This window comes from Staurois parvus, unplaced genomic scaffold (genome assembly GCF_062004578.1).
Source record: "Staurois parvus isolate SC_StPar_1 unplaced genomic scaffold, SC_StPar_1.0 ptg000184l, whole genome shotgun sequence".
Classification (NCBI taxonomy): domain Eukaryota; kingdom Metazoa; phylum Chordata; class Amphibia; order Anura; family Ranidae; genus Staurois; species Staurois parvus.
Window position 1 is genome coordinate 2,331,949 of NW_028317980.1, and position 21,984 is coordinate 2,353,932.

Sequence of the window (21,984 nt, forward strand, 5' to 3'; positions counted from 1 at the left end):
TAGGCCATTTCTTTCTCAACAGAGTCTTCCATCAAAGAGGATTCTGTGCCGAGCCAACACCCGTTCCGGTTCCTTCTTAACAAGAGACAGCACTGCCAGTTTCCTATCCTGTGCAGGGGTTTAGGTATTGGCGGTGCCTGCTTGTCTTAGTCTGAAGGACTCGGTAAGTCTCTTTCTTCTTTAAAAAGTGTTTCCCAGCACCATTCTTTTTTAAATTCTCAATATTGCATAATTATTTAAAGTAGTATTCAACTCTCATAATACAATAAACATTCCCCAGTAAACTATCCATTAAAATTATTTTCCAAACATTTACAGTTTACAACTGTTGCTTCCCTAAACATTTGGTCTTAACAAGAATAAGTGGACAGTGCAGTCTGGTGTAAATAGGGGAGGACTAACAACTCATGGGGCCCCCAGGCAATAGGGGATCATGGGGCCCCTGTGTCCTTGCCAACACTCAAAGCACACCCAAAAAATCCTATAAAAAGGTACCAGGGGCATTTCATGGGGCTCCCTACTGGCCCAGGGCCCTCGGGCAGTGCCCGAGTGCTCGAATGGTCAGTCTGTTATCTCGGAGTAGGTGGGGGAGGGAGAAGCAGGGGAGTGCCTTGCCATCCTAGATATGGGACTTTGTGTTTCTATTGATAAGTGTACTGAAGAGAATTAGTATGAGAGAGCATTGACTTGACGGTAATGAGATTCTCAGTAGATCACCGTCTTTGCTAACAAATATTTTACATGCGCCTTTTTTTTTACTTTTGAAAACTCAATATTTACTAACTATTTAGGTTCTATAAATAATAATGAAAGCATGCATATTTTCTGTATGTATGGTCTTGATTAGAATATAAGACCACTACGAGAAAACAACAATTATTCAGCAATCTCACAGAAGCAGCAGCAACAACAACCTGTCAGTGGTCCTAATTTGTGCCCCTAATTTTTGCTGTTGTTGGACGCTATGCTAAGGAATAAATGCACATCGCCTTTATTGTTCCCCATTAATACAATGATCATTAGTTAAAATTAGGGAATGTATATCTCACCTGCTCACTGGCCACCCTACCTAGAAAGCCCTTTTATTGGTATGAATAGATGCACAGGGGAGGAGAAGAGACCAACCAGAAGGATGTGCAAACAACTCTGTGCTGCCAACTTGGCCACACTATGAAGATGCTCATGGACCTGGTACAGGTAAGTATCAGACTTGGAAGGCTGTTTGGACCTACTAAATATAACTGTACTGTAATAGCGTGATCCCAATTTATTATGGTTAGGACCTTCATGCTTTCTGACACCTGCATGGAGGCAAAGCTACAAGATTTATACTAACTTGTACTATTATTGCTATTATTATTCCTACCACACACTCATACTAAGAATAATGTGAGTCAGGAAAATACCACATGGTGGAAACTAGATGAAGCTGATGATTATAGCGCCGTGCAAACTGTTGGTGCTACATAAATCCTGTATAATAATAATAGGAAATAAATACTTATTTACTCCATCTATTGACCATAATGTGGTTTTTTCCTGAATTATACTATTCCTATGAAAGGAAAACATCTGACCTAGAGAAAAAATAACCTAGTAACACTCAGTTTTACTGACATTTTCCAGAATGAATGTTCATGCGGTTTCGCAGGATGAATAGTTCTGTGAATATTTTATAAATACACCCTTAACCCCTTCCTGCCCAGCCCTAGCATTGCTTTAACCTCCCTGGCGGTATTCCCGAGTGTAGCTCGGGGGAAAATGTCAGTACCAAAAGCGGTATCCCCGAGCTACACTCGGGCTTACCATGCGGCGTTGCACAGGGATTCCCTACAGCGCTTACCTTGTCCTTCGCTCCCGCGATGTGTCCCCTGCAGCGTCCCCGGCCATCTCCTCCGGCCGATGCCAGCATCCGGCTTCTGTGTTCCGGTCCCTGTGATGTCGGGACGTACGGGAGCCGGAACCGGCGGCAAATTTAAAAATTTTTAAAAAATGACATTTTTTTTAAAATGATTATTTCATAGCAAAACATTCCTGTATCAAACCATTTCACATACATTTTGCCCCGAGTGCTTTGTCCTGTGCCCTGCCTGCATTTTGACTGTTCTTTCTGCCTGGAAACTTAGAAAAGTCCATGGCGTCCAAAAAGCGTCCCTTTAGGTCAAAAGCGGTTTTAGACCGGCTAGAGAACAGCGATAGTAAATCAGAACCACTTGCAGAATTGAGTGATAATGATTCGTGGGGGAAATTCGTCATCAGACACTGAAAACGATTTTGCGACTTTGCTCATTGATGTGCGAACTTGGCGCTATATTTCGAATTTCAGTATTTTTGGTTTGATTATATTATTGAATTACATTTTTTATTTTTATATTATTATTTTTTATGAGTATTTATTAAGTAATTACTAAGAATTGCAGGCCTACAATACATAACACCAAATTTCCATGCAAAAAAATGGTACCGCTTTTGGTACAAAATTCCTGACATAATCATACCGCCAGGGAGGTTAAATGGGTCTGTACACCCAATCATGTGTGTATTACTGACTGTCACAGTGGTTACATGATCGGCCCATTCCACTGGCCCCAATTATGACTAGAGACCAAAAGCTGTCTATGAAAGCTCAGTGTCAGGACCTGGGTCAACTGCTGGTGGCACTGTGCAACAGAGGGTGTCTCCCAGCAACCAGTAGATGCTAGTAATCAGTTTCCACCTGATGCTGGCTGCTGGGAGGATGTTTACATCTTCCACTATTAGTTTCTTCTCACTCGAGTGTTTTGCTTGCTGCTAGCCTGTTCTGTAAGCTGTACCAGGGGGGGACTGACCATTTGGAAACTCGGGCACTGCCCGAGGGCCCGGGGTCAGTAGGGGGCCCCATGAGATGCCCCTGGTACCTTGTACCCAATTTTAGTTCCCCTTTCCCATCTGCTCCCTGCACCTCATGTTTTACCTGCTTTTCTTTGTTCCACTATTTTGAATTTATTGTACAGTATATAGTTAGTTGTTTGTAGGTTGATTAGTTAGGTATTCTGTCACTGTGTTTTTGGTTCACTTAAATTTTTTTTGTTTGCTGTGTGTTGGTATTCAAATGGATATGGTTTCACTGTACAAAAAAATCTCACTTAAAGCATGCAAAGTGAAGTTCTAGTGTAGCCATGCAGATCTGACCTTCCTTGCTGCTGATTCCTGACAATCAGTCACCCTGATGGGAGTGTGTAGTAAGCGCACTCTCAGCAGAGAAACCTCAGTCATCCATGGACGCATATGTATGCTGTGTGGGTGTTAAAGGCTCTTTGCCTTTGCACATATGCGTTACATGAATGGAAAGAGGCTATTGGCTTGTTAGTGCCCTGAGGTGGGGCACAACTATTGGACTGTGATTTGGACATCAGTTACCTTTAACCCAACCCTAGGTGGGGGGGGAGGGGGTGATATGTCTAGAAGACACGTCTCTTTACTCTAATTTGGCAAAGTGAAAAATACTTTTTAATTTGCAAATAATAAAAATAAATAATTATTGCTATATTTTATTTAGGAGATTGGCTGAGTTTATAAACAGCCCCCCTGCCTCAGAAACTGGGACAAAAAAAATTGTCAATAGGTTACATTCAAAAGTGTCTAGCCAGGGGTTCTTCAAAGCCAACGTATGAAGCCTTGAATTGTAGCTTAGGTAGGTTACCAAGGCATCAAAATATCTCTGTTCAGTCCTCATAACCATTGATTTAAGGTAGTCGAATTCATAGGTATTAAAAAGATCCACAATGCTGGCACTGTAAGCCCTCGACTATGAAGGCCCGATTCTTTTATGTAGCAGGATTAATATATACAACACAGAAAATCCGATCTTCTATAGAGGAAATAAAAAGAAAACAAAAATCTTCCCAGCATGAGCTGGATAGAGCACGCCTGATTCCTGTATAGGAAAGCTTCCATCCTCTCCACTCCTTTCATGACGCTATTGGAAGAATAATGACTTTCATCTCTTCATTAATAGTCTTCATTTGAATGTAGCTGTTCCGTACCGGAGCAACGTGAGGCCGCCTTGCCTACTATAACATAGCAGCAAACATCTGAAAAGAAGAGTACTTCAATTATTTTTCTAAAGTAGAGTAAAGGAGATCACATGGGTGAAAGACGATGCCACGTGGCCTGTTGAACATCAAGGAGATGTCCTACAAAAAAACATTTGTGATGCCGTGCATTCAGGCATGTTGCGGCATGCACCAGAATGCGCTCTTGTTCATTGTGTTGCGCTGTGGTGTTTGGTGTAGCAGGTGTATTGTGGAGGTGCACATTGGCACAATTCAATCTGAATAGCACCACAGCATACAAACAGGGCCAGGACAAGGGGTGGGCTGGAAGGCCGGCTACCTTGAGTGCAGTAATTTACTATATGGGTGTGGGTGCCTTCCTTCTGTTTCAAGGCAGATAGGAGTAGTAAAGAGGTAATATGCGAGCGATATCCGAAACTATATAAAAGATAGTTGCTAGAACACCAAAAAGGTAACCAAGATTGAACCTTCCAACAGAATACATATACATAAAAAGGTGCAGCGCTAAAATAACATAAATAAGAACAGCATATTATAGCATAAAATAAAGTGCAGAGTATCGGATCACACTGAGGTGAACTTGAGTGAATGAAAAGTCCCAAAATAAATGAGGACCCAACGTGGGGATCCAGTAGATCCTAATGAGTGCATGGGGCAGGGTTCCAGTGTACCACATGGTGAATCTAGGGTAAAAAAGTGCGCACTCACCAGAAGTGCGTCAAAAATACGCATGTGAAATTATCCTGTTACATCAGGTAGCGGTCATCTACTGCCAAGGTAAGGTCAGGGTCATACACCTTCCAATCGCAACTCAGGGTAGGTACTCCAAGAGTCTCAAACATGTCTCAAACGTGTCACCATCTGGGGTCCCTTTGAACAGGTTCTGCAAGTGGAGACTCTCAATGAAGAGAGCCCAATAAGGGACACCACATAGCGTGATACCGTAGACACTGAGTTTATTGTATCAAAAGGTAACACAACAATGAATGGTAAAAATGAAGGTAAACACTGACCAGATACTGTTCAGGATGGCCACCAGCGGTGGACAGACATCCGGATACTGTAGCCCCCCTGACGCATTTTGTGCGATGCACATTATCAAAGGGTGCTGGGCTTAGCCCATTTTTATCCCTACCATTCATTGTTGTGTTACCATCTCTGCTATACCCAAGAAGCATTGGTGCCACTCTGTAGGGTTACCAGTGTCAGGAAGGGATTCAATGACTCTACAATTTCAAAATCACTTCCTCCTGTAATTTCAGCAGTAAAAAAAGCAGTTACATGACCTCCTCATACTACTAATGCTAGAAAGAGCCCAGCATAAGACTACAGTGTTCTGGGGCTCCAAGCACCATCTTCAGAGAGCCTTTGTCCAGTGTTGATACAGAGCTCTAGTGAAATCCCAGCAGATATTTTGGACTCAGATGTGCTCTAAATAGCACGATCTGTGTCACAAAGGGGCCCTGGATTGGGGAATGTATCTCAGGACAGAAACCCATTTGACAGGGACAGAGTTAGGTTTCACTTTTTCAGGAAGGTAGGGGGCTGAAATCCAGAGGGCTCTGTAGAGTCTTGGAGAAAAGGTGCAGTTACCAGCTAAACCACCATAAGAGCTACCTGGTAATTTGGAGAGTTAGTTCCATAAAGAGAACCATATGCTCAAGGGCTTATGGAATGGCATATCATGCTTCATATGGTCTCCTGAACTTTGTACTCTAGTTCTAAACTTGTGTCCGTTGTTATTTGCTCCCTTGGGTTCATAAATGGTTTGAAGACATTGGAATGTTGCTGCAATTTCCTTTTTTTTCTTTTTATAAAAATGCCCTTTAAAGTAACAATTGTGCAGCTTTCCTCTTTTGTTACTTGTGACTAAGCAGTACCTTGAAAGCTTTACCTTTCATTGCATTTCTCCTGAACAATAACAGGTAATTTCCTGTGACTAAGCGCCCCTTTTCCCCAAGTTTCATACCTGTATATCTGCAAGGTCAAGTCAACAAGGCACTGCTTCCTTTTTCTGCTATCTCACCATATTTAGTGTAGCACTACCCCCTACAGTCCTGCACAGCCAGGCAACACACATTTCTCACAGACTTGCATCCAGGAGACAGTAAACAATCCTTGACCTTGGGTTTTTAGTTTTATTAGGGGATAAATAACTTGGATGGGGTAAGGGGTGTATGGGATGCCCAAGGGAGCTGCAACTAAGGACAACTTCCTGGAACTATGTACAAGTCTTTACACAGCATAAATCATTTCTTGGAGAGAGCTCTGCAGCCTCAACTGGTGTACCACCCCAGACCCCAGTTAATCCTCCTCTATAAAGCTGTCTGAAGGAATCCCTAAGCAAGGGGATCCAATGCCTGCCTCTTTAAGATAAGCAGTCCCAGGTATGGCGCTAATCAGGTTCTCCACCAGAGTGTTCCTTTTCCCTTTATGTGGCCCAGAGGACTCACTCAGTCCTGTTCCTATGAATTGGTGGGTGGTAGCTGCTTTCAGGCCTTCCGTTGAGCTGGCTCCTTCCCTGCTGCACAGGTGGTCCTCGCTCTGGGGGCCGATGAGGTCTGAGCTTTCCTCCCTTCAAGCACCCTGCCCAGGCTCTTGCACCTCAGCCTTCTTATTCCATCTTTCACCCGAACTTTCCTGCTGTTGAGCAGGCTCCTGCTTGGGGATTGGCCAGGGTACCCTAAGTGTGCAGGCCAGCCCCTCCTCACCCCTCCCACTACTTCTAGAATCTTCTCCAAGATCCTAGAGCAGGGGGAGGTATCAGGGAACTGACCTGCAGAGCCTCTCAGCCCTGGCCTGAATTTAACCATGCTATTACACCCAGGCTGCTACTCAGCCCTCCTAACTAAAATTGAACACTAGCTCCCCCTAGCTACCTAGGAGGGTGCTACATTAATGTGAGATTTGGTGACAGCAAAACTGTGTTGCTCACCATTCTCCTTGCTGGACAGAAAGCTGTATCTCCAGTGTAAGGATTTCTCTGCTTTTGCTTCTGTGGATCTGTGCTTCTTCCACCTTTCCTACTGCTTCATAAATTCTCCTCCACCAGTCATTTGATCACTATTCATGGGGGAAGTGGAGTGTGAGGCTGGAGGGAGCTTTGGAATGTGGAAGAAAAGCCTTGCCTCTTTACCAAGATGGCCACCTCCACACATAAATACAGGAGACAAAGGGCATGGTAAGTTGGTAATGGGGAAAATATCAATCGCAGGGAGCTTACTGTTAACACTGGTGCCAAAACGAAGGTCAACTGGTGGACAAAATGAAGCCTTGGGCTGTGTGTTTTGGGAATGGCCTGGAGGAGAAGGATGCAGAAGCATGGCTATACCATTGGGGCCTATAGGACCTGCAATGCTTACATCTGAGCGGGTCTGATGTACATTGGGAGTTTTACCTGCCCCAGTAAGTAAACACGCAGATTTGCCTAGCAGAAAGGAAATCCTGCATTGCACGAGGCTGCTTTTGAAGCAACAAAATGCACAACTACTTGAACTCTACATTGTTGCTCTTTAAAAGCGAACTTCAACTTTTACAAAAAATAATAAATAGAGGTGAGGTTAGGGGTCCCATCTGCACCATGTTACATGTTAGACAAAGGGTCTCCAAACTTTACAAAGGGCTAGTTTACTGTCCTTCAGACTTTAGGGGGGCAGGACTGTGGACAATGGAAGTAGAAAATCCGCCGGCATCAGTGGGAGTAAACAATGCCCCTTCATTGATGTCAATGAGAAGAATTGTGCCCCATTGTTTGTGTCAGTGAGAGGAATTGGGATACATCGCTGATGTGATTGGGAGGAATCATGTCCCATCATTGGTGTCATTGAGAGGAGTCGTTCCCCATTATTGGTGTCATTGGAAGGAATCATGCTCCATCATTGGTGTCATTAGGAGGAATTATGCCCCATCGTTGGTGTCATTGGGAGGAACTGTGCCCTATTGTTGGTATCATTGGGAGGAATTGTGCCCTATAATTGGTGTCATTTGGAGGAATTAGGCTCCATTGTTGGTGTCAGTGGATGAAACAGTTCTCCAAGGGCCAGATAAAGGCAAGCAAAGGGCCGCATCTGGTCCCTGGGCTACAGCTTGGAGACCACTGTGTTAGACCCTACATATGGATGTAACATGATGCAAAGGGTGGGGTTAGCCTTTAAGTAATCGTTTGTATTGGCCAAACCAACCATTTACTCTCCACTTTTCCCCAAGCAATATAAATAATAAGAATAAAGAATATGATTGCTATGATTAACAAGTACAGTCCCTAATGCACCTTGATAAATAACACTCACTTTATATTAGTACCTGATATACCATTTGCAGACGTGTCAGTAAATTAGTAATTTGTCTATACACAGCCTGACATTGCTTGGAATCTCACCAGTCGTCTTTCGTTTCCCTCTTATAACGGCGTGAACTTCAATCGCCCTCGGGGTGATTTCCGCAAAACAGACTTCAGCATGGTTTAATTATATTACAGTGACATTTGGCTCCTTCAGACATCTTTGGATTTGCAAGGCTTATGGATTCCATCAATGCTGTGCCCAGGTTTTATGGAACTTGATGAAAAGACTGGCGTTCTGTGTTTTTTTTTTTTTCACCTCTCTCCATTGCCTGTGATTTTCATGTTTGTGAGATTAGAGAGCAACTCCAGGCACTGCTGATAATTTTATCCAAAAAAGCATTGCAGCCAGGCTACAATTAACAAGTTCACTGAGATCACCTTAAAGCAGAATGCCAGCAAAAATAAATACATAAAAAAATAGCAAATTAACCTGTTCCCTTCCATCAATGTATGTTGAGAGCTTATTTGCAACTCATTTGGTGTTTGACCTCTAAGTGTGAGATGCTGCACACGTAAGAGACATTGGCCCCCCTGGTGCCATCCATGTGATCCTTGGGTTGCACATGTGGTGGCCATCTTGGCACTTCTTGGGGAGCAGTAAGGCACCTTTGTTTAAAAAAAAAAAAAAAAACAGGGCAAATTAATGGGACTATATGAATGCCATTGGGATTGAATATATAATACACAATTAAAATGATTAAGAAAAGGACAATGAAAATGATTAAAAACATATTGATACAATAATATCATTAAAGCAAGTGAAGAGACACAATGAGGTAAATTGCCTACGCATTTCGTAGGGTTTCACTTCCCCATGAAACGCATATACCACTCACCTCATTGAAACCACCCCATGTTATGTCTCTTCACTTGTTTTTAATGCTATTTTAATATATTTGACTGATAGAACTTTTCTAGTAATAAAGATCAGTGGACTTGGGTTGCACATGTGGTGGCCCTGGTGGCCATCTTGGCCCTTCTTGGGGAGGAGTAAGGCACCTTTGTTTAAAAGAAAAAAAAAACAGGGCAAATTAATGGGACTGTATGAATGCCATTGGGATTGAATATATAAAACACAACTAAAATGATTAAGAAAAGGACAATGAAAATGATTAAAAACATATTGATACAATAATATCATTAAAGCAAGTGAAGAGACACAATGAGGTAAATTTCCTACGCATTTTGTAGGGTTTCACTTCCCCACGAAACGCATATACCACTCACCTCATTGAAACCACCCTATGTTATGTCTTTTCACTTGATTTTAATGCTATTATAATATATTTGACTGATAGAACTTTTCTAGTAATAAAGATCAGTGGACTGTAATGATTTCTTATTGCCAATGGCATCCATAAAGTCTTGTTAATTTACCCTGTCTTTTTTTCACTATAGTACTATGGGATGATGCATGTGGGAATGAACATTTGATTGCGTACCACATCTCACCTATTGGTCTTCAATACACATCTTGATTTCATTACACAACTACTGTATATACACAACTATACTGTATACCCATACCCCTGAAGAAGATATTGTTCAAAACAGGTTGTTTTTTCCTAGCCATGGGATATACACAAAGACATCAAGTGTTTTCATAGTCCCTTCCAGGTCACACTTGAGTATATTATGAATTGCACTGTGTTCAATGACGTGTTATGATGTACAAAATATCAGCCCATCTGTGGTTTTAATTGTATTTTATAATATAATAATACAATTCTATGTTTTATAAAATGCTGCAGAAGATAATTGCATATAAATTCCCAATGGAAATGGCTTTGCATGTTTGATATATACTTTATAGGGATGTTGGCATTATAATATATTGAGTCCTCTCATCTGAAAGTGGGGTTTTACGTAAACTTCAGACCTAAAATTTGCGATGTAATATGTGTGCAAAGAAAGCAAAAGCAGCTCTTGTAGAGAAAGGGTAAAAGATAAACTGAAAAAGCAGCTTCACGGCCTTCAAGACCTCATGCATGCGTGGCATTTAGCCCTGGTGCATAGGGCTCTGGCATTAAGGTGTGAGCAGAAGGTACAGGCACACCACCCAGCCCCAGGCTGACAACTGCTGCGGTTGGATGGGGTTGAGCCGTGCACTGAGCGGTATTTACATTTAGGGCAATATGGGTCAAGCAATGAATGCCCTTAAAACAAACAGCAAGTAACAACAAATAAAACAAGTAGCAAGTAACAACAAATAAGTAGAGCTTGCTGTTCTAGTGCAAGTTCGGCTTTAAAGCCAAAATCTTCAGTATCTAATATTTCCCTTCTCTCCCTTTGGAATGAGAAGAAGCCCTATGTGAGCCTCCAATAGAGTCACATGCTTCTCCTTCCTGAAAGTATCAGGTAATTTTGTTGGAGCACCAAAGACATTAAGAAGCCTGGATCTGACTTAGCCCACTGAGTCCCAATTACAATGACCATTTTTGAGTTGACTAATCCCTTAAAGTGGTCCCTTTCTGCATATACTCACCTTCCATTTACCCACCACTGATCCAACCACTACAGTGGACAACGGGAAATACTTTTTGCCATAGCCCTAGGATCTGCTCCTGTTCACCTGTGAGTTTTGTGTGTTCCAGCTCCTTCAGTTGCATTCTTCATAATTTAAATAAATCAGGGATGGTGGGAATCCTTCATAATAGGCACAGCAGGTTTGCAGACCCGGGAACTTAGCATAAAGATCTCATTAATAGAGTTCTCTAGAAAAATACTGCCAGGTGTTTTAAAGCATCTGGTTTGGGCTGGAGACCACACTGGACTGACTGGATTGGAATCTAGTCTTTTGTAGGTGTCCATGTGGGCAGTGAGGAAGAAATAACTTCCAGTTGGTTGAGCCCATCAGTGGACAGTGGTGGTGGGCCCCCTTTGGGGCTTGTGCTTCTACCTTTCTGGTACAATCATATGGTCATTTCAAACTTGGGTGAGAGAGAAAGAGTGCCCAGTGTACCGAAAAATGCAACTCTTGATACAGGCTTTACAAAATGTTTATTGAAAGGCTAAAAACTGTAAATCAAGGGCTGCTCCTGCTTCATCACAGGTTAGCACTTTAAAAAAATTGGAAGCTCCGAAATGTAAAAATGACTCCAGAACCTACCCCTACCCATAAGTACACACTAACAGCCCTGAATAAGGAGCAATCCATTCCTTTGAAACATGTTGACTTGATGTACAGGTTTTACCTTTCCAATAAACGTTTTAAAAACTCATCATCAAGAGTTGCATTTTTCTGGACACTGGATGTTCCTTCCCTCTACACTAGGTGTATTAAAGATTTACCCACCTTCTCTCCCTGCCACCCAGGGGCGGACTGACCATTTGGAAACTCGGGCACTGCCCGAGGGCCTGGGGTCAGTAGGGGGCCCCATGAGATGCCCCTGATACCTTTTTCATAGGCTTTTTCGAGTTTGGGCAAGGACACAGGGGCCCCATGATCCCCTATTGCCTGGGGGCCCCATGAGTTGTCAGTCCGCCCCTGCTGCCACCCATTACACTCTATCTCTGAAGCCACCTCCTTGGTATTTTTTATTATAATAAGCCATATACAGTACATACCTTTTGACTGCAGTCTCTTAGCCCATCCAGTGACACCGTAAGAGCTTCCTCTTCATCATGATAGTGGGCATTATTCCAGGACTGAGCAGCCCACATGTGCTCTGAGCACCATTCAGTCCTGGAGTACTGAAAGCCCACCCTGCATGATGATGCACCCCCTTGCGAGCATGTAAAAGATAGGCTGATATCAAAAGAAAAGGGCAACATGACCAAAATGTTGCTCTGTCCAAAGAGGACTACTAATACTGGGCTGGGGATGAGGTTTCGGACAGTGCTGGAGCACAGAGAGGGTAAGTATAACTTGGGATTTTTTTTGGGGGGAAGATGGGACTCATTAGGAAAAAAAATTGTTGGAGTTCTACTTTAATTCTCCAGCATCCACCTTTGAAATATCAATGCTAGATGAACGGACCCTTTAAATGAGAAATATTCATCTTCGACTGGCACGTACCTTTAGGAATCTGGCCCAGGCCATTTAGTCTCATTTAATTGAATTCTATAGCATTCACAATAAATCAATATTCTCACCCTGGCCTCGCACACACCAATCATGTCAGCCAATTACAGCAGCCAAGTGATCATTCCAAGCAGCCGGCATGCCTTTCGGTGTGATTGGATTTTAGCGGGCAGAGAGTGAAATCTGATTGGTTGGTGACGATCCTAGTTGGCTGCAGTGTGTTTATCAGATGATTCACAGAGGAGCCAAAAGCAGAAATGAAAAGGATTATACAGTCCTGTCAGTCTGCCTTTTATTTATTGGAACAACGCTGCTGAGCCCTAGCTGTACAGAAAAAGGCTAAATGCTGTCATTTCAGAAAATGCGCAGTTCTCTTTTTTTTTAATAATCTTGTTTTTTATTGGCTCATTCAACATCCCAGGACTCAAGTGGACATATTTCTTGTTTCAAAATATGACCACTCCTCCCCCTCAGTTCTACCAAATTAAAGCCCAACAGACTTCACCAAAGGTTTTGCACAGTCTTCCTTCTCTCGGGTCCCCGACCAGTGCTCCTGGGCTCCTCCCCCTTGAGCAGTGCCTCCAAAAGCAAGTCACTTTCAGTGGGGGCACTGGTGCGTGCTTACTCCCGAGTCCCGCTCTATGCGTCCATAAGACACACAGGGCCGTGGCTTGGCCCCGTCCCCACCTCTCTCCTCATTGGCTTACTGGTTGTGATTGACAACATTGGGAGCAAATGGCTCCCACTGCTGTGTCTCAACCATTGAAGAGAGAGAGACCGATGGATCGAGAGCATGCTCAGGTGAGTATTAGTGGGGACTGTGGGGGGAGCAGCACACAGAAGGGTTTTTTTACCTTTATGCATAGAATGCATGAAGGTAAAAACATTCAGCCTTTAAAACCACTTTAATAAGGATAAGGGTGGAATTTTTGCTGAGACATGATGCTTACACATCAGGGGGGGTCCACATATTCAACTTCACCCTGGCTGCTAGATGAACTTGTTTGTGAATAATATTCACATGCCAGTGTGTTTTTTATGTCAGCTGTTGGCAGGCATGTTGGAGCACAGCATGACAGCAGTAGTTATCAAATCGCTGGTTGCCAGCCACTGAATTGAAGTGTGCGGTGAGGGGGCACTTTCCCCTTCTGCCCATCCCTTTCCCTAGCCCTGCCTGGAGCAAGCGGTGGGCAGGAGGGTCAAGTACCCCCCCCCCAGTCTCCCAATAAATGTAATATGCTCTGGCCCAGTAAATTTAATTCTGATCCATCATCAATCACGCAATCCTCCTCGTTTGTCCACAAAGGTCACTTCTTGATCAGACCATGAATGGTTGGACCTATTGAGCAACCTCTGAGATCAGTAGACACAATTAAGTCTTCTTTCGCTTTTGAAAGCTTCTTAGATGGTTTGATGGATGGAAACATTTCAGCATTCCAATCAGCAAGCCTCACAAACTGTACAAGATGGGAATTAACCTTGTGCTTTAAGTTTCATAACACAAAGAAAGCTGTTTTTGGATTTTTATAAGAAAAAGTGACACTTGACATTTCATTCTGGATGAGAAGAACGGCGGTTGCTCTGAGGAGCGTCCGCGGCATTTAGATTGTGTCAAATTATGAAATTAATTATTCCACTCATATTTGCAATTCACAAGCATACTGCCACCATCTCCTCCGGTACATGCAGTCACATGCAGACAAAGGATTTGCCTAAAATATAAGTTGGAACTCATTTGAGCAGCAGGCAGAGTACAGTTAATACTCAGAGACCCGACCCCTCTGGATGTATTTTGTTCTGTTAGAACCCAGAGAGACTAGGCAGCAGGCTTGGCATTAATGAGGATGCCTGGCATGTGGAGAAGAGGCACTGGATGAAAACTTTGAATATGGACTTATAATTAACACAAAAAAAAAAAAAGACAAGTGTTAAAGTTTCATTGGACCATTCCTTTCAATATATTTTTTCCAATATGATATATACATTTAATGTATTTTATTCTTGTGATTTATCTCTAGAAGCCACCGTAAAGTAGACATCCAAAACCCTTACTGGGTGTCGCCATCTTGGATGAGAGGTCAACAGCCCCAGAAGACTCTGAGCTTTCACCGTTTATAGCTGTGCCAGTCTAGAACAGCCATTCTTAACCAGGGTGCCTCCAGAAGATGCGAGGGGTTCCTTGAGCTGTGGCTGATTGACCTCCCATCTGATGGTGAATGCATAATGTCAGGGTCAACTTCACTTGGCAGAGCTATGACCTTTGAGAAAGGACGCAACACGTCAGGTGGGCAGAGCTTCATGACTTCATCACGTAGGACAGAGCCATTGCACCATTGATTTTTTTTCTTTCAGCTGTTTGTAGGAGGGTAGCATTAGGACCACCACTTTAAGTTCCCATGTGCTTTGGTCTTTGCATGATATTCACACGATTCTACATGCCGCAGAAAGGGCAGCCTGTTCACTTGAAGGCAGCAGTCAAACACTCAAGCTTGAGTGATTTCAATGCAAAGTCATGTGTCACACATAGGGCATCCCATTCACTTCATGGGTTGCCCAATGCGCATTTGATGCCTAAAAAGAAGCTCATGCTCCTTTTCATGCTACAAGCTTCACATAGTCTTTAAAGGCACAGTTTGCTGTCATTGCTGGGCAATCCTGGTGCACGACAATTGAGGTACAATTGCATTGCATTCAGGGTGCCATTAAAGGATAATGGCACCCAAAAGCATTTTGTGCAGCAATCCCTCACGATTCCAAACTGTGAAGTGTGAAAGGAGCCGAACGGACTGCCTATGTGCATTTGTCGCACAAAAAAGAAACTCATGCACCTTTTTGGGAGATGAGCTTTGTGCACTTTTTAATTGTGTTTTGCTGAGATTGCCACGCAATTCTGATGCTTAACAATCGTGACAAAATCGCACCACGTGTAGGGTGCCAAAAAGAATATTAGTAGTCAAATTTGTGTTGCGTGTTCTGCCACGATTTGTAATTGCAAGCAGAATTTCACTTAGCTTGGTCGCAATCAGCAAAAGCAACAGGAGGTATAATTCTTACTGCAGCCTTGAAGTAAAACATTGTGGCTGTAGCCAGGGGCGGACTGACCATTTGGAAACTCGGGCACTGCCCGAGGGCCTGGGGTCAGTAGGGGGCCCCATGAAATGCCCCTGGTACCTTTTTCATAGGCTTTTTTGAATTTGGGCAAGGACACAGGGGCCCCATGATCCCCTATTGCCCGGGGGCCCCATGAGTTGTCAGTCCGCCCCTGGCTGTAGCATATGTACAACCCCGGCCACTGTCTCTGTAGCTAAGAGGGGACCAGTTAGAGGATAACCCTCTAACCTCTAAAATGATACTTGATGTAAAGAGGAACACTAATGGGGACAATCCACATAACAAGCACTGCGAATGGGACTCCTGATGCAAGGAGGCACTCTGATGGGGACAATTGATGCAAGGGGGCACTCTAATTTGGACACATGATGTAAGGGGCACTCTGAGGGGGCCAGCTGATATAAGGGGGCACTCTGATGGGGACATCTGAGTTAAGAGAGCACTCTGATAGGGAAACCTGATGTAAGGAGGCACTTTGATGGGGACTACTGGTGTAAGGAGGCACTCTGATGGGGACCAGAAATGAAGGGGACATTCTGATGGGTACACTGATGTAAGGGGGCACACTGATTGGGACACCTGAAGTAATGGTGCACTCTGATAGGGACCTGATGTAAGGGGGCACTCTGATGGGGACAACAGATTTAAGGGGACACTCTGATGGGGACACCTGATGTAAGGCGGCACTTTGATGGGGACATCTGATGTAAGGGGCCACTCTGATGGGGACACATGATGTAAGGGGGCACTCTGATTGTGACACCTAAAGTAGTGGGGCACTCTGATAGGGACCTGATGTAAGGGGGCTCTCTGATGGGGACAACAGACGTAAGGGGTACTCTGATGGGAACAACAGATTTAAGGGGGCACTCTGATGGGGACACCTGATGTAAGGGGGCACTCTGATGGGACCCTAATGTAAAGGGGATTCTGATGGGAACCCTAATGTAAGGGGGCACTCTGAAAGGAACATCTGATGTAAAGGGGCACTCTGACGGGGACATTTGATTTAAGAGGGCACGCTAATGGGAAACTTGATATGAGGGTACTCTGATGGGGACATCTAATGAAAGGGGGCACTCTAATTTGGATACATGATGTAAGGTGGCACTCTGATGAGAACAATTGATGTAAGGAGCACTGTGATGGGTACACTGTTGGAAGGGGCACTCTGTTGGGAACACCTGATTTAAGTGGGCACTCTGATGGGGACACATGATGTAAGGGGGCACTCTTATGGGGACACCTGAGGTAAGGAGGCATTCTGATGGGGACCAAAAAGGAAGGGGACAGTCTGATGGGTACCCTGATGTAAGGAGGCACTCTAATGGGGACACATGATGTAAGGGGAACCCTGATGGGGACACATGACATAATGGGGCCCTCTGACAGGGGCCCTGATGCAAGGGGGCACCCTGATGGGATTAAGGGGGCACTCTGGCAGGGACACCTGATGTAAGAGAGCTCTCTGATGGGGACACTTAATGTAAGGGGGCACTCTGATGGGGACCCTGATGTAAGGGGGCACTCTGATGGAGACATCTAATGTAAGAGGGCACTCTGATGGGGACAACTGATGTAAAGCGGCACTCTGATGGGGACCCTAATATAAGGGGGCATTCTGAGGGGAACCTCATGTAACAGGGACTCTGATGAAGACTCCTCATGTAAAGGGGTACTCTGATACAGACATATGCTGAAAGGGGGCACAGGTTCTGTTTAATCACCCTGATTTAATGACAGCCTAATACATACTAGTGTTTTCCAGGTTGTGACAGTGTGTGGCAGTCTGTCAGGGACTCACACTCTGTGGACGTGCATGTTCAAGAAATGTGCAAGAACAGCATACCACACTTGTGGTTCCATTCATTGTAAATTTCAAGTTTTGGGACGCCTGCCTTTACACGCACATGAACAGGGGCGGACTGACAACTCATGGGGCCCCTGGGCAATAGGGGATCATGGGGCCCCTGTGTCCTTGCCCATACTCAAAAAAGCCTATGATAAAGGTACCAGGGGCATCTCATGGGCCCCCCTACTGACCCAGGGCCCTCGGGCAGTGCCCGAGTTTACAAATGGTCAGTCCGCCCCCGGTAGGGCAGCCCTTTCAAATGAAAGGGCAGCTGTTGATGTTTAGCATGAAAACATGCCGAAAAGTGTGAAATAACACATGTTCCCACAAGGCAGAGATGTGAATGCAGCCTAAAGGTGATTGTACAATGAGACTGTATAGTCACTATAGGGTTAGGCTGATTTCTGCACCGGATCGAACTTGGCGCGCCACGGGCGAATCGCTGTGTAATAAGAATAGAAGGATCCATGGATAGAGAGGTATATCCTTGGTGTACAGAGGTGAACTCTCTCTGCAGTCTGGATGACTCAAGTTTTTTGTAGAGATGCAAAACCAGAAGCAGCCAATGAAATTTAAATACCAAGCAATATTTTCTCCGCTTTCCTTGGTATTTACATGGCAGGCTACAGAAGAACCTGGCCTTTGTTCTTCCAGAACGCGTTTTTGCATTTTTTTCCCCTGTTGGCGGTGGAGGATTTAGCACTGTTGATAAGGCACTAAATCAGAAGTGGCTAAGCTGCTTTCTGTGTAAAGAATTCTCTTTCACCTTCCCATGTTTGTACTTTCTAACGCAGATCCTGGATGGCACTTAAATGGGGTTATATCTTCACATAGAAATTAATCCAGGTAAAAAAAAGTGTGCCGATCAGGTTTTCATGCCATCATCCACCCTGAATGAGCCTAAATTAAGAGTAGGAAGGGGCTGGCTATAGATGGGATGAATCAAGGCCAGTACAGCAAGAACTGCTCAGATTTCAACCATGTATGGGTAGGCTGCTGATACCCAAGTAAATCAATCAATCAGCTTGGGTACAACCAGTCTGCTGGATTTTACATGTCATTATCGCTAGCGACTACAGTGGGGAAAATAATTATTTGATCCCCTGAAGATTTAGTAAGTTTGCTCACTTACAAAGAAATGAAGGGTCTATCATTTTTATCATAGGTGTATTTTAAATGATTGAGACAGAATATCAACCAAAAATCCAGAAAAAAAAACAATATAAATGTTATAAATTGAGATGCAGTTCAGTGAGTAAAATAAGTATTTGATCCCCTACCAACCAATAACAATGCTGGCTCCCACAGACTGGCTATGTGCTCATGTGGTACACAGATCAGTCCTGTCAATTTAAGAAGGTGCTCTAAACGACAACTCGTTATGTGTACAAAAGACACCTGTCCACAGAATCTCTTTCTTCCATCTCAGTATCATGGGTAAGACCAAAGAGCTGTCAAAGGACATCAGGGACAAGATTGTAGATGTGCACAAGGCTGGAATGGGCTTCAAGACCATCAGCAAGAAACTTGATGAGAAGGAGACAACTGTTGGAGCGATTATTCGCAAATGGAAAAAATAAAAATTAACCATCAATCATAAAATAAGTATTTGATCCCCAAGCAAAACATGACTTAGTACTTGGTGGAGAAACCCTTGTTGGCAATCACAGAGGCAAGACGTTTCTTGTAGTTAGTTACCAAGTTTGCACATTGTATCTCTTGTTACAAAGACATATGTATTTCCTATGTTCCTTAGCTCCATCTAGTGACCATAGTGCGGTATTTTACTGCTGCTGATAATAAAACTAAAGGTTACACCTATTTCCTCATTCCCTCTAGTGTTCTCTAGAATTGTTACATTGTATTTTTTTGTTACAAAGACTTGTTTCCTGTGCTCCTCAGCTCCATCTAGTGTCCATAGTGTGGAATTGTGCTACAGCAAAAAACGAAAGAACATTCATTCAGAAGAGAAAATAGCCTAAAGAACATTTGTTTGTGCCACAAATTCACTGGCTACGCAATTTTTCTTTTTTTCTTTCTTAAATAGACCCCTTTATGTTGAATTAATGATTACAGATCTGCATTAATGTACATCATTGTGGCATTTAGAAGCTTAGGAGGAAGTACATACATCTTTGCGACAAGAGATACAATGTAACAATTCTAGAGAACGGTAATGGGAATTACCAATAAATGTAACCAATGGTTACACTTATTTGCTCATTCCCTCTAGTGTTCTCTAGAATTGATACATTGTATCTCGTTACAAAGACATATGTATTACCTATATTCCTTTGCACCATCTAGTGACCATAGTGCGGTATTTTACTGCTGCTGATAATAAAACTAAAGGTTACACCTATTTCCTCATTCCTTCTAGTGTTCTCAAGAATTGTTACATTGTATTTTTTTGTTACAAAGACTTGTTTCCTGTGCTCCTCAGCTCCATCTAGTGTCTATAGTGTGGAATTGTGCTACAGCAAATAATGAAAGAACATTCTTCAGAAGAGAAAATAGCCTAAAGAACATTTGTTTGTGCCAAAAATTCACTGGCTACACATTTTTTCTTTTTTATTCTTTAAATAGACCCCTTTATGATGAATTAATGATTACAGAGCTTCATTAATGTGCATCATTGTGGCATTTAGAAACTTAGGAGCAAGTACATACATATTTGCGACAAGAGATACAATGTAACAAGAGATACAATGTAACAATTCTAGAGAACGCTAATGGGAATTAACAATAAATGTAACCAATGGTTACACTTATTTGCTAATTCCCTCTAGTGTTCTCTAGAATTGTTACATTATCACTTGTTACAAAGACATAAGTATTTCCTATGTTCCTTAGCTCCCTCTAGTGACCATAGTGAGGTGTTTTACTGCTGCAGATAAGAAATCTAATGGCTACACTTATTTGCTCATTCCCTCTAGTGTTCTCTAGAATTGTTACATTGTATTTTTTTTTTTTTACAAAGATGTGTGTTTTCTGTGCTCCTCAGCTTCATCTAATGCCTATAGTGCAGCATTTTGCTACAGAAAATAATGAAAGAACATTCATTCAGAAGAGAAAATAGCCTAAAGAACATTTCTTTGAGCCAAAAATTCACTGGCTACGCAATTTTTCTTTTTTTTTTCTTAAATAGGCCCTTTTATGATGAATTAATGATTACAGAGCTGCATTAATGTACATCATTGTGGCATTTAGAAGCTTAGGAGGAAGTACATACATCTTGCGACAAGAGATACAATGTAACAAGAGATACAATGTAACAATTCTAGAGAACGGTAATGGGAATTACCAATAAATGTAACCAATGGTTACACTTATTTGCTCATTCCCTCTAGTGTTCTCTAGAATTGTTACATTATCTCTTGTTACAAAGACATAAGTATTTCCTATGTTCCTTAGCTCCCTCTAGTGACCATAGTGAGGTTTTTTTTCTGCTGCAGATAATAAATCTAATGGTTACACTTATTTGCTCATTCCCTCTAGAGTTCTCTAGAATTGATACATTGTATCTCTTGTTACAAAGACATAAGTATTTCCTATGTTCCTTAGCTCTCTCTAGTGACCATAGTGCGGTATTTTACTGCTGCTGATAATAAAACTAAAGGTTACACCTATTTCCTCATTCCTTCTAGTGTTCTCTAGAATTGTTACATTGTATTTTTTTGTTACAAAGACTTGTTTCCTGTGCTCCTCAGCTCCATCTAGTGTCTATAGTGTGGAATTGTGCTACAGCAAATAATGAAAGAACATTCTTCAGAAGAGAAAATAGCCTAAAGAACATTTGTTTGTGCCAAAAACTCACTGGCTACACATTTTTTCTTTTTTATTCTTTAAATAGACCCCTTTATGATGAATTAATGATTACAGAGCTTCATTAATGTGCATCATTGTGGCATTTAGAAACTTAGGAGCAAGTACATACATATTTGCGACAAGAGATACAATGTAACAAGAGATACAATGTAACAATTCTAGAGAACGCTAATGGGAATTAACAATAAATGTAACCAATGGTTACACTTATTTGCTAATTCCCTCTAGTGTTCTCTAGAATTGTTACATTATCTCTTGTTACAAAGACATAAGTATTTCCTATGTTCCTTAGCTCCCTCTAGTGACCATAGTGAGGTGTTTTACTGCTGCAGATAAGAAATCTAATGGTTACACTTATTTGCTCATTCCCTCTAGTGTTCTCTAGAATTGTTACATTGTATTTTTTTTTTTTTACAAAGATGTGTGTTTTCTGTGCTCCTCAGCTTCATCTAATGCCTATAGTGCAGCATTTTGCTACAGAAAATAGTGAAAGAACATTCATTCAGAAGAGAAAATAGCCTAAAGAACATTTCTTTGAGCCAAAAATTCACTGGCTACGCAATTTTTCTTTTTTTTTTCTTAAATAGGCCCCTTTATGATGAATTAATGATTACAGAGCTGCATTAATGTACATCATTGTGGCATTTAGAAGCTTAGGAGGAAGTACATACATCTTGCGACAAGAGATACAATGTAACAAGAGATACAATGTAACAATTCTAGAGAACGGTAATGGGAATTACCAATAAATGTAACCAATGGTTACACTTAT

The 21,984-nt window shown here is 42.5% G+C and overlaps 1 protein-coding gene across 7 annotated transcripts in view; it reads left to right on the forward strand.

Moving 5' to 3' along the window:
• Positions 1-21,984, forward strand: part of LRRC4C (leucine rich repeat containing 4C) — a 1,157,007-nt gene that overhangs the window by 550,987 nt on the left and 584,036 nt on the right. For 6 of the 7 annotated variants that reach the window (XR_016312708.1, XR_016312706.1, XR_016312707.1 and 3 more), the window contains one exon: positions 23-163. The exons of the other annotated variant lie outside the window; for it this stretch is intronic. The gene's annotated coding sequence lies outside the window, so the exon portion shown is untranslated. The remainder of the gene's footprint in view (positions 1-22; positions 164-21,984) is intronic. 7 annotated transcript variants of the gene reach the window in all.